The sequence below is a fragment of the Hemicordylus capensis genome, chromosome 4 (genome assembly GCF_027244095.1).
Source record: "Hemicordylus capensis ecotype Gifberg chromosome 4, rHemCap1.1.pri, whole genome shotgun sequence".
Lineage (NCBI taxonomy): Eukaryota > Metazoa > Chordata > Lepidosauria > Squamata > Cordylidae > Hemicordylus > Hemicordylus capensis.
This window is the reverse complement of record NC_069660.1, coordinates 138228333-138245309: the sequence shown is the minus strand read 5'-3', so window position 1 is coordinate 138245309 and position 16977 is coordinate 138228333. Positions and strand designations below refer to the sequence as shown.

Here is a 16977-nt window from a genome sequence, read left to right as displayed (position 1 = left end):
TATCTGTTTCTAATGGGTTGTTGTTGTTTTTCATATTTCCGTGGCAGTTTGCTCAGTTTGTTCTTCTAACACAGGCATCACTTGCAATATGTTTTGTCCTGATGTTTGGAAACTCTATGTTGCTGACATGCTATTATGCTGCCTCTTTGGAGGTTATCTGGAGTATTCTTGAAGTGGATTTTAAATATCTGAAAATGTACCAAAAAAATTCTGTATGGGCCATTGAAGGACTTTCTTGTTTCCTAGGTACAATTATTTTGAAGTCTTTAATGTGTCTAATATTTGGAATATCGGATGATGCTCATATAAGCAACCTGTACCCAAGAAATTCAGTGAAAGACAGCAGAATCCTTTTAATCATGGAGAGATAGTATACCATGCACTGCAGCTTATTATTATTTTTACCATTCTTGCTATGTATTTTAAGTATGTGATTAAAAAGGTTTCTAACACCTCATATATGCATTATGGCGTCCTTGACATGACATCTTTGATATAAGGGTTCAAAGCCACTGTTTGAATGGGTCTTTTGAAAAGTCCAGCCTAGAACACTTGTCCTTACTATCTTAGCAATGCTGGCCTTTGAAGGAATAGCAAACCTTTAAAAAGAACGTAATATTGTTGGAGAATTTAGCAACATGACATAAGAATGACTGTTGTTGTAGATAAAAGCAAAGCCAAAACAAGATGCTATTTTTGCAGGTTCAATGCCTACAATGGCAGATGTAAAATTATCTGCATTTTGACCTGTTGTAAACCATCCACATTATGAGGATGTGGGTTTGCGGAAAAAGAATGAAAATAGTTTATTCTATGTACAGTCAGAAGCCAGCAAAAGAAGTTAAAAGGGAATTGCTAAATTTGTGAGTGAATTAATACATCTTGGAAGATTCTTGGTGCCTGAGGAAAACTAAGGCCAGCTGCAGCATGCCAGACATTTGGGATACAGAAGATCTTACCAATGTTGGGGGAAAATATGCAGCATCCTGAGGAAGAATTCCAGGCCATACTTCAGAACAGTGTTCAACACCAATATACTCAAAATATTTTTAGTTACCCGGGAATGACTCTTAGTGCAATGCATTCTGTGATAGTATTTGTTTCTAAACTGGGAACTGATTAAAGCATATCTCTGTGAATTTCTGGTCCAAATATAGTTTTATATTGTTTTGAATGTTTTGTAAACTGCCTTGAGATTGTTTTAATGAAAGGCGGTATAAAAAATCAATCAGATTGATTGTTTATCGACTTGTTTATCTACTGTAATCATCTAGGAATCTTCCAACTGATTTGAATCTAGCTGCTGCCCATTCCTGAAGTATGGTATAACCCTGACAATCTGAAACTCAAGACACAGAGGCTGACATCCTGACTAACTCAGCACTGACTTTCATTGGGTGGGTATGTGTATTTTCACTAATCTCCCCTTCGCCTAGAAATGCCCCGTGCAACCAGAAAATATCTCAGTAGCACAGAGTAATTCCAGGAGAAGGGAAGATTGGCAAAATTTATGGCCCACCCCACCCCACGAGGTTCAACTAACTCAGCTGAACCCATGGGGTTCAACTAATTCAGATGGGTTCAACTAATTCAGCCACTGTTGAGTTAGTTGAACCCATCTGTAGAATACACACAACTTATATAGCCCCCATGCTGCATTAGACAGGATGTCAGCCAGTGGATTATTCAATACTGATATACTCAAATACACTACACAACTGGATCTATAAAAGGTAGGGGATTTAACAAGTAGCCAGGCCATGAAGCAGGAGATAGATAGAGTTGAGAATTTAGGAAAGGCATCATCAACAGAGGTGGAGCAAACAGAGGTGGAGCAAATTTAGGAAAGGCACCATCAACAGAGGTGGAGAATACTCATTATATGCAACACAACTTCTGTTTCAAAGGCTAGTTAGTTGACAGCCTTGGAGTGATTTGGGATTCATAGCTGTCATCATTTGTTTATTTGGAAAATAATTTTATTTGGGTACCTTTCTTGCTACAAGAATGTCTTAGTCCAGTGTATGCATCACCACTGGGACATGTCAGCTCTTGAAAAATCACTCGCATATGGTCTGGCTCCATGTCACCTTGGATGTTTCAATCACAGAGGCAGGCTGGGTCATCTGATTACTTCCCATACCAGTGTCAGTGGCTCTGATGAAGGGTGATGCTAGTGTGGCAAATAGCCTTGTGATCCAGACTTTTCATATGATCACAACTTGACTGATTCAACTGGGAGCTGGACCATAGGGGCACTGTTTATCAGCAGCTGCTATGCTGCACTGGCAACTCATGTACTGGACTGAATCTTAGTCTAATATGAACTTTGTGAAGAAATGGTTACCTTGTGAAATAAGATTGGATGAGATGTGATTTAAAGAGCCAGTTATTCCTAATTATAAGTGTATGTCTTGCAGAAATATTAAGATTGTAACATGCAGATGGGGAAGCTGAAGAGGAAAATGTTCTTATTGTGCTAGAAAAATGCTTGTCACAATGATGAGTGGTGTTTGGAGGGAGCATCTGCATATTATGAGGACTCCTAGGGGTATGTGTCTCTGTGCATTCTGCATACAGACACTTTGCCTTCTGATGTGGTATGTCTATTAGTAAGGGCTAGGGCAACCAATATCGGAGCCAGAGGTTATAATGCATGGGCTGAAGAAAGTAGACAGAGAAAGGTCTCTTTTTCTCATAAGTTCCCATTCTAGAACTCACGGTGATCCAACTAAATTGACTGATATCATAGGAGATTCCAGACAGACAAAGCAAAGTTCTTCTTCACATGATGCATAATTAACATATGGGATGTTCTGCCATGTGATGCCATGATGGCCACTAGTTTAGATGCCTTTAAAAGGAGATTAGGAAAACTGATGTAGAAGGTGAGGTCTGTCACTGAGGCGCTTCATACAATCAGTGTGAAGCGCTAGACAGGATTCCGTGAAATGAGTAGGCTTAGCCCGCTCTCCCCGCAGATGAGTGGCTGCTCCGGACGGGCGCTCCTACACCCTGACTCCGCCGGGAGCTCTGGGGGCCGGGGAAAGGGCAGCGCCGGCGGATGGCACCCCAGCCCCCCAAACCCCAGGAAGGCACTACATGAGTCCCCCCCTCCCCTCTCCCCCCCACCCCCAGTGTGCCAGCCACAGCTGACACATGATCCAAAAAACAAGATTAACGGAGCGCTCACTCCGTCAACCTTATTTAAGGGGAGGGGTTGTTAGGTGGGCTAGCCGCCAGAGAGAGCCACCGGGTTTGCCCGCGAGCCTGGTGTTTCCCACGATTGATCAAAACTGGGCTGGGCTCCATTAGCCTGGTTTTGAACAATCATGAGAATAGCTTCACTATCTATTAGTTATGATAGCTATGTGGAAGCAGAGGAGATCTTTTGATCAGACTTCCGGTCAGAGGTCCGGTTCTTCACCGGGGGGGGGCTCCAAATGTCCTCCTGGGGGCCTCCAAATGTCCCTGTGGCCACCCCAGCCAGCCATGTGAAGCAGAGCCTCCACCACCCTGCCCCGATCTCTATTCATGCAGAGCAGAGGCCTCCGCCAGCCGCCCTGCCCAATCGGCAAGAGTGGGGCCTCCGCCAGCTGCCCTGCTCCAACCTCTGTTTGTAGGAGGGAGGAAGGACACCATATGCCGGCAAGAGTGGTGGGGCCTCTGCCAGCCACCCTGCCCCATCTATCTTTGCACTGGGAGGGGTCCATGCTGCATTGCTGCTGAGCAGCTGAGTGCACTGTGAGATCTGTGGAAGGGCCCCTGCACTGCCACCAGCCAGCCCTATTTTCTCTTACATGCAAGGAGGGGTGCATGGCAGAATGTGGGCCGTGGCAGCCCACATGCCTCCACATGGCTGCTTCTGGACCGGGCCACTTTCAGGCACTTGCTTAGTCAGATCTGAGCACCTGATCTGACGGATGCAAGATGGCGCTGCCCACACATATGGCAGGCACACAAGGCAAAGAGGGAGTGGAGGCTCTGTCGAGGTTCAGGCGAGCCTGGCTCCTGCAGAGCAGCAGGCAGCGCTATCCCAGTAGCGAGGCTGGGTGGCTCCACAGGTCAGGTTGTCAACAGGGGCATTGATATTTTAAAATAAAACTCGCCTGTCCTTCTGAGAACCCAGCCTGCTCCCACCCTTGCTTGCTAAGAACCATTTGACTCCATAGGTTACTGGGGAACTGGCAGGGAAAGAGTTAAAGCGAGGGAACTGGGCAAGTCTCCTTTCCAGCGTGTGTGTGTGTGTGTGTGTGTGTGCACGCGCGCACACACACACACACACACACACACACAAAGTTAATCCCCCCTTGCCCCCTTACTTTGTTCTTTCCCCTTTCTTTTTTCTGTTGCCTCCCTTTCTTCCTACCTCAGCTGCCACAGCCTCTCATCACCTCTCTGGATTCCTGTCTTGCTGTACTGTTCCCACCCTGCCCCATCCTTAGCATTACTTATTTGAAGATTGAATAAGTTACTGCTCCGATATCGATCTGAATCTGCTGAAAAATATTTTATTGAATTTTACTAAATATAACGTAGTTTGCGGAAGCAAAGCGAGTATCTTACTATATATATCCCTCCGTATGGATGACAATCCTCTATAATAAAGACCCTGAGTGTGCGGCCGTGCTGCCCGTGTCTTTTTCGGCGGTTCTGAGCATGCGCGGAACGCATGCTCAGAACCGCCAAAAAAGATACGGCCGCCCAGACACGGGCGGCCATGTTGGCAAGGCCGAGGAGAAGCCGGCCGAGGAGAAGCGAGCCAGCCGAGGAGAAGCGGCTGCCGCCAGGTGGGTGGGCGGGCGGGCCGGCCGAGGAGAAGTGGCCGCCGCCGGGCGGGCCGGCCGGCCGAGGAGAAGCGGCTGCCGCCGGGCGCGCGGGCGGGCCGAGGAGAAGCAGCCGCCATCGGGCGCGCGGCCGGCCGAGGAGAAGCGGCCGCCGTCGGGCGTGCGGCTGGCCGAGGAGAGGCCCCGCCACCGGGCGGGTGGGATGGCCGACGAGAAGCGGCTGCCGCCGGGTGCGCAGCCCGGCCGAAGAAAAGCCCCTCCATCCCAAAACCAACTTGCAGCCGCCTATCTGGCTGCTGCTCCTGCGGCTGTTGTTGAGGGTCTCGGGCGACGGGACTCCGTCCTAGCAACTGGGAGGAAGGAAGTAGCAACTGGAAGGAGAAGGGAAGAGGAGCAAACTAGCACACACCCCCTAGAGCCCGTTATTATAACGGGCTTAAAAACACTAGTGCTGTATAATGGGTTAATTATTTTGACTTCTAAAGGTTTCCTCACTCCCATGTATCCCTCTGTCATAGATGTAGGCCCGGCCTGCTCAACTTAGGCCCCCCAGCTGTTTTTGGACTACAACTCCCATAATTCTCAGCCACAGCAGCCAATAGCCAGGGATTATGGGAATTGTAGGCCAACATTTGCAGGAGGGCCGAAGTTGAGCAGGCCTGATGTAGGCTATAATAACAAGGGCACTGTCATAATCAATTACAGGTAGAACTTCAAAAGTGATGCTGGGGAAACCATGACCATAGCTGTATGTGGCCAGAGTATTTTAAGAGGTGACCAGTTTTGCTTTATTATGTGTATAACGAACAGCCAGGCTGATGTGGGGGCTGCTGCCTTGTTGTCCCTATGGCACTTCCTGCCAGTTGGAGATGCTGTGGAGAGAAAGGGGCTAGAAGGCAGGGGCTCTTTTAGATCTGTAGCCCAGTGGACCTGAAGCCGTTCTCCCCCTGGAATGATTCTGCTAATGGATATCGGCACAGAGAGTCTTGTACATCTTTACATTCTTGCAAATTCAGTTGCTTAAATATTGGATCCTTAGAGCCAGAAGCGGGAGTGGGGAAGAAACATGTGGGATGGAAATATGTTAAGTTGTGTGTTGAAATGTTTCTGCGAATGGATATTTGCATAAATATACCCGTTTTATATTCTTACATTCTTGTGAGTTGAGTTGCTGTTTGTACCCTCAAGAACCCCTGTGTTTAACAGTGTGTGTGTGTGTGTGTGTGAGAGAGAGAGAGAGAGAGAGAGAGAGAGAGAGAGAGAGAGTATTTAGGGGGATGATGCTTAACTTGCAGAGGGGAGGGGAGCCTCCAGCACTGAGCGGGGCTTCCAAAGGCCTTTAGGTCCAGTCTCCAAAATTACCGAGGTGCACCACTGTGTGGAAGCGCCATGTTCAGAGCTGAATATCAGTTGCTGGGCAGAGGAACAGCAGGGGAGGTTTGTTGCCTTGACCTTGTTTGTGAGGTTCCCAGAGGCATCAGGTTCCCTGTGAGAAACAGAATTTTATCCAGGAAGCTCTTCTGATCTTATGAGTGCCATTTGCTAGCCTCTGACTACAAAAAGTGGCTGAGATGACTTGCAGTCTAACAGGTAATGGAGGGCATTGCAGTGCCACTGCTGTGGACTCAGAGGCAACAGTTCTGCTGGGGAGGATGCTGGTTATGCTATCAGTATTAATGTATTTTCTCCCATTGTGGTGAATGGGAGAACCTACGATAATGCTGATAGCACAATCGGTATCCTCCCCAGTGGCACCACTGCTGCCATATCCACAGTAGCAGTGCCACAACACCCTCCCATGTCCATTAGAGTTGCACATCAGGTCAGCCAGTGTCCCAAAATGCTATGTTTTGATTTTCCCCAGAAGAGTGAATGGCAACCCATTCTGTTCTTTGAGAGAAATTAAAAGGGTGCTCTCATGGATACCATTGCGAGGTCTAAACTTGCCCTGGGTCCCAGTGGCCACTGAGAAGCAATCCAGCTCTTATCTGCCTAGTACCACCTCTTCCTCAGTGTAGCCCCATCCTGAGTTTTGTTTCTTAGTCATCCTAGAATGTGACAGAATGTTGGCAGTTGGCAGACAGAGAGCAAGTATTATTTGGAATGGTCAAATGTAGGTCAACTCTGTATAGAATACAACAGAATAAATGTGATTGACGATATACTTTTTTGTTACCTCATTTCCCCCAAGGGACACTGCGTGAAACTAAGCAATGGAGCAATTGCAGGCACAAGTCCGTGGAATAGCATCATATTTGATGCAAGGCTCCTTCATAAATAATGAATGAAATGGAAATTATTATGTAGCCAAATGGTTTGTCCTTCGAAGGGTTAAGCTCCATTTGTGCAAAATTGGTTTGCACCCTGTTTCTGCTCTCTTGCCTCTGTGCATCTCAACATTTTCTTGGCATCTCTAACTCTTGTGAGGTTTAAGGGCAAATCTTCTGAGATTTGCTGGTAATTGACCTGTTTGGATTGCACATGACGGGCATCTGCTAAAAGATAATGCCTGTGTTTTGCTGTTAAGTGCTAGTCACGTTATTAACTTGTGGCCAAACCAGAAGAAAAGACTCAAGAGACATCATTTTCCCTTAGACAACTTCATTTTCTTCTTACCGTAATCTCCATTACAAATGAAGCACTTTGGTTTCAGTTTAAAGAGACATAAATCCTAAAGCTTCTCCAGTAATGAATCTGCTGATTTCTCTGTTCATTATTACAGAAGTTAATGTGCTATAAGGTTATCGGTAAAGTCAGATGATTTAACCTGCTGCTGCTACTTTAACCACTAAAGAGCCCTGGATAACCTGAAACTGGCCTCATGGTCCCAAGAAAAAATATTTTTATAGAGAAAAACTGGGCTAGCAAATGAATGAGGTCAGATGGAATTGCTCCCATATTGATACTTATCCCCAGTTTATACATTCAATATTCTCTCATGAAGAGTTAGCCCATTGCTGCAAATGGCATGGAGGACGTAACATATGAGGTGGGTTAAAGGTAAAGTGTGCCATCAAGTCTACTTCGACTCCTGGCGCCCACAGAGCCATGTGGTTTTCTTTTGGCAGAATACAGGAGGGGTTTACCATTGCCTCCTCCCGCACAATATGAGATGATGCCTTTCAGCATCTTCCTATATTGCTGCTGCCCGATATAGTGCCAGTGGGGATTCAAACCGGCAACCTTCTGCTTTTTAGTCAAGCATTTCCCCACTGAGCCATTAGGTGGCTCTGTGAGGTAGGTACTACATGCCAATGCCTGGCCGCAAAATACTACTTGTGCACTTTCTTTCCCTCAGTAAAGGAGAGGAGAAATCATGCAAGGACTTTTGTGCATTTGGATTTTGGCATGGAGGAACTAGATAACACAATATTTCCCCTATGTTGGTGTGCAAATGGATTTTGAATGTATGAATTGCATCTTAAGACTGGTTTATGGTAGTTTTCATTGCAGGATTCCTCACCACCACCACTTGCTATAGCTACTGAAGTTTGGTATTGTGCTCCACATCATTGTTCGGTAGAGCATTGTTCTGCTCTAAAACTAAACTGTGTAGGAAGAAGGAGGAACTGGTGAGGAATTGCTTGAAGGCTATTTCTATGTGGGTACTGGCACTGGCGTCTTTGAACTGGACTTCCAGGCAGAAGTTCAGTCCCCCATGCATCCTGGGGCCTCCCCACACCTCCCGGAGCCTCCAAATCCTGTGCTGCTGTCCACCTGCTGGTGGGTCTGAGCAGCACAACTGTGAGGGGAAAGGGCGGCTGCTGCAACCCAATCTCCTCCCGACAGCAGCCTTCCTAAGCTCCCCCACACCCAACCATCCACTGTATGGCAGGTGGGTGGGACTTCCAGAGGCCCTTCTGACGGAGGCCTCCTGAAGCAATCTAGACAAGAGGTCTAAAGAGTAGGGCAAGGGGGCGTGATTTACCCTTTTTAAAGAAGGCAACAGGCAGTTTCCTCTGTATAGGGGTGGAATGATGGTCTAAGGCAGTGATTCTCAAACTTGGGTCCTCAGGTGTTATTGGACTTCAACTCCCATAATCCCCAACCAAAGGCCACTGAGGCTGGGGATTATGGGAGCTGAAGTCCAATAACACCTGAGGACCCAAGTTTGAGAATCACTGGTCTAAGGTGAGGGCTTCAGTTCCAGACATTTTTGTAATGTTCTACCATGAAACAAACCACTTATAGGACTTTTTTTGTTTTTCGGAAAAACAAAAGGCTGCAGGCAGCGGAGAAGAAAGAAGGCAGAGTTATGGCCTCCTCTGGCCAGTGCACACACCCTGCCCTCACGTGCTGAGCCTGTGCCTGCATAGGTCATCGGACTCCTCCTCAGACCAAGTAATGGAGGCTTTGATATCTGGCACAGATGTAGGACAGGTTAGGAGGGCTCTGAATATTGAATATGAAATGGACTGGGCATTTATTGATTTTTAATAATCTGTTGAATAATAATAAAAAGTCCTAAATATGGCTTGTTTCGTGTTTCATGGCAGAAAATTACAAAAGGTTCTGGAACTGAAGGCCCCCCCCCCCCCGCCCTAGGCCATCATTCCATCCCCATATAGAGGAATCTGCCCTTTGCCTTCATTAAAAAAGGTAAAGCATATGGAGGAATCTGCCTTCATAAAAAAGGGTAAAGAACTCCCTTTTTTGCCCCACCATTTAGATCTCCTGGAATGGCTTGGTATAGGGCTTTGATATTGAGCACAGATGTAGGTCAGGGTGGGAGGGCTCTGATATTTAATTTGAAGTGGATCAGTCAATCAGTTGGTTTTTAATCAGTTTTTCCCTACTGCAGTAAAGCTGGAAGAAAGAGATCTCTGTCCACAGAGTACTTCACAGCTAGTGAAAGTGGAGCTAACTGTTAATATTCAAACAGACAATTAAAAATATAAATAAATGCCATATGCTCAAGTTGGTTTGCAGTCCTGAAGATCTGAGTGAGAACTGTGAAGCACGTGTTGTGGTTTTAACTTCTCCCTTACAAATGTGATCCAGGTTGTGTTTGAACTGTGGAGCAAGGGATACGTTTTGTGTCCCAGTTGGTTTGTGAATGGTCAGGAATCAATTGGGGGTTGCTTTGTTGTTGTTGTTGTTGTTTACAAATGGAACACAGGAAGCTGCCATATACTGAGTCAGACCATTGGTCTGTCTTGTTCAGTATTGTCTATACAGACTGGCAGTGGCTTCTCCAAAGTTGCAGGCAGGAATCTCTCTCCGCCCTATCTTGGAGAAGCCAGGGAGGGAACTTGAAACCTTCTGCTCTTCCTAGAACAGCTCCATCTCCTGAAGGGAATATCTTACAGTGCTCACACAAGAAGTCTCCCATTCATATGCAGCCAGGGCAGACCCTGCTTAGCTAAGGGTACAAGTCATGCTTGCTACCACAAGACCAGCTCTCTAGTCTTGTGGTACTCTGGTCCACACCTGTGGGTTTGTGATGAATGAGCAAGAACATGTCTAATTGGCCAGGATTTATGTGCCAGGTCTGTCAATGCAAAATATGGTATGTGTAGGACAGTGGGAAGTATCTTCCAAATTTTTTCTTTAGAGATCCCAACAAAAATGTTTCCAGCTTCCCCTGAGCATATCCTGGTGCAAGAAATAGTGCATTGCAGCTTATTTGGGGGGGTGGGGTGTGAGCAGTGGCAGGAGGGTCTCCAAAGGGGGCAGCGGGGGCCCCCTCCAAAGGCCTTTAGGTCCAGGTCTTAAAATTGTCTAGGTGACCCCCTGGCAGTGGGTCAGGTACTGAGTCTGCTCCCTATTCTCAGTCCTTTACCTAAACCTCTAGTCTCTGGAAGCTGAGTATTGCTTCAAAGCTATTAAAAGGTTTACTGCTGTGTTGTTCAGAAGAATGTGCTGGGTCTTTTGTGCTTCCAGTTGTAGAATGTTGCATGGGAAATAATTCTTAATTATTCTCAAGGTGGGAAATAATTCTCTCTAAAGTATCACATTTCACCAGTCTTAAAACGACTCCAGATGCTGCTGAACTACAACAATAGTAGCTGGGGATGATAGAAGAAGTAATCCAGCAACATCTGGAGTACAACAGGTTGGGAACCCCTGCTCTATCCTGACATTTCTATGGTACATAGTCTTATTTGTCTGGCATGAGTCGCCACTTATATAGCTGCATGAAATTGGAAAAGGGAAGTGCCAATCAAACTGCATAGAGACTGTGACTCCACCTCTTGCTCCAAGCAACAAAAACAAGGGGTGTTTACTCCCAGCACTGTTAGTCATAGACATGAACTTCGTCTTCTCTTGAGCTGAGCATCTTACCCTCTAATTTGACAGAAAAGCTGAGTCTGATAATATGTCTCTTGCTTGACTACGTGCTGCCTTGCCTCATTTGTTTCCTCTGTTGGTAGGGACAATGGAGTGGCTTTCTCTCTCTTGCAAGGGCTCTTTGCTCCTAGGAATCTTTCTCTTGGAGCCCAAAGAGTCCATGGGCCCAACCAGCTCCCCCCGCCCATTTCCACAGAACCTAATGCCCCCAGGCCAAGGACAAAAAGGAGTGTTTACAGACGGCAGTTCATTTCCACCCCTTAAGGGAGGTTCATTACAGAAAATGTAGGAAATCATTGGCATAGACAGTTCTTGCAACCATGTATAATAGTATAAATCTTCAGTGGCAATGCTGGCTTTCTGTTTGCTCCTATATATTCTCCAAAAGGACCCTATCATCATGGTACCACAGTGTCTTCTTTTGACAAGAAGTCTTGTTACTAAGTACCTATCATCTACTGTATTTATTGGTGAGTCTCACATAAGCAGGTTTACTGATCTTAAGCCTTGTATGCATTACGTTTGTCTGCCTATCAGAAGCAATGCCTAGATGTCTGAACTGGAATCACAAAAACAAAAAAGTGAGCCTTTATACTGGATAAGCCCCTTTATCCTTTTCTCAAAAGGCTTCTGTGAGCAGTGACTTGACAAACACAGGTTTAAACCAAGCAGATTGTATGTCATGCTGATTGTCTAAACATAAAATGAGGAGCTCCTTTTGAACAGAAATCTACCTGTTACTAGCATATCTGAGAAACACCAATGTGTATGTACCTGTGTGGACTATATATAGCCTGTGAAAATTGCCATTCAGCCTCTGCCTCCTATATTTCCCATATGTTTAGATATCTCCTGTTCCAATAAACAGATTGAATAAAGTAGTCCATTTTTAAAGGGCAGTGCCTATTTTTGCACTTTGAATATCTGTAACTGATTTTTAATGAAGTTATTCATGATTCACACTTCACATCTTTGGACTTTACTGTCCACAGAAAATCATCAGGTGGTTGCAGGGGGTCAGTATCTTGGATACCTGCCAAGGCCCACATCTCAGGAAGAGACCCACTGCCAACTCCGGAAGTGAACACAGCCTTGCTGCTACTGCTGCTGCTCCTTGCTGTCACTGCCTCTTTACTCTAGGTATTAGTACTGAGAGAGAAGGAGCAGGAGCCTCCACTCACCATGCCCCCCGCCAAAGGGTAGTGCTGACTGGATGCAGAGATAAAGGATAGTCAAAAGAGCAGTGCTGACACTGGTGAGGAGGAAGTGGGCCCGCTCATGGAGGGGGCCCAGTGAGAACATCTTGTCCAAGTATCCCCAAAACCTAGAGCCACTCTGGATAGTTGAATGTACACCAGTAAATCAGAGGTGCTTCTTGTCAATAATAAAAATGAAAGTGAAAATTAAAAGATTGCTTCAGCTCAGTTCTGAACCCCTATGGAATTGAGGGCTTCAGCCTACAGTGAATCTTGGATCCCAGACTGTTGACCAAAAGGATGTCAAGCTGGAATTCAGCTTGTGTGCCACTACTCTGCTATGGCCAAAAGAAGCTGCAGAGAGACCAGCCACACCAGGAACAGAAACTTGCACCAATCAGCCAGAACAAGTCAGGTGATATTCCTTGATCCCTGTAAAAGTTTTTGAGTCACCCAGGAACTGTGCCTCACAGAAGCCAATATGAAAACCACAGTCTTAGAAAAATCTGGTGGCCGTTTCCATCTCTGTTTCATGATTAGGCTTGTTCACATGACCGTTAACTGGGTAGGACAAGCACAACCTACCCAGATTCCATCCCCAACTTCTGAACGAGGTGGGAGGAAAAACAATCCTATCTAGCTGATGCTTAGCAGATGATCACGCTCCCCACCTCCTACCTTGTTTTTACTCTCACCTGACCAAACGTTGGGAGCACCCACAGCTCTTGGAGCTAGGTATGATGTTTGTCCAACAGTTAATGGTTGTGTGAACAGCCGTTCTGTCTCTTATGAGTGACGTTGATCTGGTTTGCCAGATAGTTGCTGCAGAAGAGTTCATCCTCCTGGATCACAATTTGTGGTGGTACCTTGGTACATTGTATATTGTTTGCCTCCTTATTATACAGTCTATAACTATTGAATTGATGACCTCGCTGCTTCTCCTTTCAATGACTTAGGAAAGTCTGCTTGAATATATTACCTTATGGCAAGTTCACAGATGACTTTCTCTTTGTTCGAAGGATATAACTGCTTCCCCATAACTGTAGTTACCTTTTTAGCATTTGGAGAAGATTAAACTAAATACATCTTGCCAACGGCAAACAGTCAAAGGGTAACTTTCATTTTAATTACTGCAGACATTAAAAAAGGAGCTCTCAGAGAAGTCTGTCAATTTGGAGCTATATATAACTCTTTGAGGAATTCCTTAGTGATTTCCCTGCTTAAACAGATTTCCGTTAAAATACATTTGTTTTCTGTGCAGACTGAAATTATTGTAAAATCAAATGCTCATTTTTCAAAGGTCTCATCTGAATTAGAAATGCTGGCACAGAGTGTAACATACACACTTCCCCTGCACTGCTCAAGCTTTATTGAATTGCTTGAGGAGAGGAAAAGGATAGTTTTAAACAAAAGGTTGACTTTGCATTATAGAGCTAATACTCTTTCACCTTTTGCAAAAAGCTCGTTACTGCAAAATACAGTCTTGTGGCATATATATATATATATATATATATATATATATATATATATATATATGCCACAATAGAACATCATCATCCTAAATTATTTTTTTAAAGGTTTTGTAAATTAATGGTACTAGAGAAAGACATGCTGTTCTGGTAGCTCCGGGTATTAACACTCAGATCAATTTTGGAGGATGAACACAACTGAAGGAAAACTGGGCGGGTGCGCGGCTGGGGGAGTCAGTCATGTGCCTTGTCTCTGGGGCGGGGGGGGCAGGCAGTGGGCCCTCAGACAACTGTCTCCCCTTGCCCTATTATAGTTATGCCCCTGGCCATGATTTTTGGAATGTGGCGACAGCCTAGGCTATCAACAAGAGCACTCCAAAGTATCCTTTCTTGTTTGGTGGAGACTGCTCAGCTGCTTGATTTGCCTAGGAGTTTAGGGCAATGAAACAAGTCAGATGATGGATAGGACATTGCTAGAGAATGACATAATGAATCCAACCAAACCCAGGCTATAACCCCTTCTATGGACTACTCCATGGCAGTCTGGCAGTGAAGACATTTTTTCCCTCCCCCTCCATTGCATCTTCTTAGTGTAGGTCAGCAGAGCTGTTTTGTGTGGCAAATTCATTACTGAGGAACCACTATTTTCATGTTGCTGCAGATAAAGTCACTCACATTCATACCAAATTGGACAACAGGATTTTGGCGGTTCCAGGAACCTTGACCAGTTGTGATGGATTCATTTCAATTAGTGCAGTCTAAAGAAGTGGATAACATCATCAACAGCATGAGGACATCATGTACTCTGAACTACAGATGTACAACATGTATCCGAATCTGGCCAATTTGGGTGATTTGTGCACAAAAGAAACCACCCCTATCCTCAATTGCCTAGATTTGGGTACAAAACAAATCACCCCAGATTCAGACCTGGAAATTCAAGTGATTTGGACCTCAGTTTTGTGGCCAAAGTGGGTTGGGTGGTAGTCCCCAATGGGTGGAAGCTACCACCCAGATTTCAAAGAAATTGGGCAAAGGGGTGATTTTTAAATGAAGTTTATGCATCTTTAAGCTTTTCCCCATGGGGATTTCAGGAGCCTTAGTTATAATTTCCATAGATGGGGTGGCACCAGGGTGTCCCAGAGTGGGTTGTGGTGGGTGGTAGTGTCCAATGGGTGCAAGGAAGCTTCCACCCAGATTTAAAAGGAATAGGGCAAAGGGGTGATTTATAAAGAATTTTTGAAGTTGACATATCTTTGGAGCAGATTCAGGGCAGAAAGGGGTTTTGGGGGCAGAAGAGTGGGTCAGGTGGTAGTGCCCCAATGGGTGCCTGCTGCCACCCAGATTTCAAAGAAATTGGTGAAAGGGGTGATTTTTAAAGAATTTCTGAAGTTTGTGCATCTTTAAGCTTTTCCCCATAGGGAATAATGGGGATTTCAGCAGCCCCATAACTCCATAATGGGCCTTCCCTCTCCCAAGTGGCTAGCCTGCCTAATTAACCCTCCCCTTAAATGAGGTTAATGGAGCGAGCGCTTCGTTAACCTCATTTTATTGCTTGTGTACCTCCTGGGTTCGGAGGTCCCCCCAGAATGCCCCGTACACTTGCAAGTAGCATCCTGGGACTTCCTGGGGCCGGGTGGCCCCCAATCCCCGCAGTCCCCACCGGCTTCGTGATGGATATGTGTGCACTCCGTGACGGAGCCAATAGTTGTGTGGGCAGCCAATCTGGCCACCCAGGGCTCCGGGCATGATCGTCTGCGATCAGGAGAGCAGCTAAGCCCACTCTCCCTGCAGACCTCATTGAGGTGTTTCACAGTAACCATGTGAAGCACTTCAGTGAATGTGTGTTTTGTTATAGCTGCTTCCCTAATAACCCTAATCCCTAACACTCTGGAGGATCTTCCTTGGGACAAACTTCTAAACAACAATAAGATTACTAGATAGAATATAACCAGAGTGTGCTGGGATCTGGTGCTGCCTAAAGTAACAATGAAGAGCTAGAGGGCATGTGTGTGTCTCTCTCTCTTTCTTGCCCTTGAGTGGGGAGTAAGAAGTGCACACGTATCCAAGTGGTGTGCCACGGATGTGTGTGCATAGGGACACTATGCTTATTTTGCAGAGTGGGTGCGTAACACCATTAGGTTTAGGCTACAAAATTACCTAGCTACATCTCTGCCTGCCAGGGGATGATCAGGTAGATGGTTGAAACTGATTATTAATGCCTTATTAAGGGAGAGGAAGACATCATCAAGTAGATGGTGGAGAGTCCACTGTTAAACACACACATATACACACACACACACAAACACACAAACACCCTTCCATTGATCTTTCCAATCTAGATAATTATAGTCATGTTTCAAAGTCCCTCTTTTTAAGCAATGTGATAGAGCATGTTCTGGCTGTGTGGCTGCGGAGGATCTTGGATGATATGGATTATGTAGGCCTTTTTCAGTCTGGCTTCAGACATGGGATTGGGACTTAAACCACAGTTGTCCCACCTATACAGGGAACTAGGCAGGAGGAATGCACCCCTGTTCAGAAGGTGGTGTGGTGGGGAGCTTCTGCTCAACCCCTTGGCCACTGGCCTATGAGGTCCCACATGGTTTAGTGTAGTTTCCCATGCTATTTAATATCTAAACAGACCTCTGAGAGAGGGTGTCTGGTTTTATTTATTTATATCTATGTAAACCGCTTTCGGGACTTTTGTTGAAAAGCAGTATATAAATATTTTTCATATTCGTATTCATTTTAGGCAAAAGTATCATCAATGTGTGGACAACACTCAGCTCTCTCTCACTTTGTTATCCAGTCTTAGGAAGATGATGGGTTTTCTAAACAGGGGTTTGGAGGCAGTGATGGCCTTGATATGGTCTAGTAAACTTAGGTTGAATTCAACCAAGATGGAGGTGCTGTTGGTCAATAGGAGAGCCAATTGGCAAAAGGAGATTCAATCAGCTCTTGATGGGGTTACACTCCCCTTAGATACTTATGTAAAGACAGTGGACAGGGTCCTCTTTGCACAACTTCGGCTGGTGCACCAGCTGTACCCCTTTCTTGAGAAGGAAGATCTGGCCACAGTTATCCATGCCATAGTCACGTCACAGCTGGATCACTGCAGTGCATTCTATTTGGGGCTACCCTTGAACAATATTCAAGAGCTGGTGTAAAATGTGGCCCTTAGGATTCACTCCAGAGCCTCTTGCTGGAAGCATATTAAGCCCATTTTGAAAG

At 45.6% G+C, this 16977-nt stretch overlaps 1 pseudogene; it reads left to right on the top strand.

Moving 5' to 3' along the window:
• The first annotated feature begins 425 nt into the window (after window positions 1-425).
• Window positions 426-1067, top strand: LOC128323161 (probable C-mannosyltransferase DPY19L1; annotated as a pseudogene).
• The last annotated feature ends 15910 nt before the right edge of the window (window positions 1068-16977 follow it).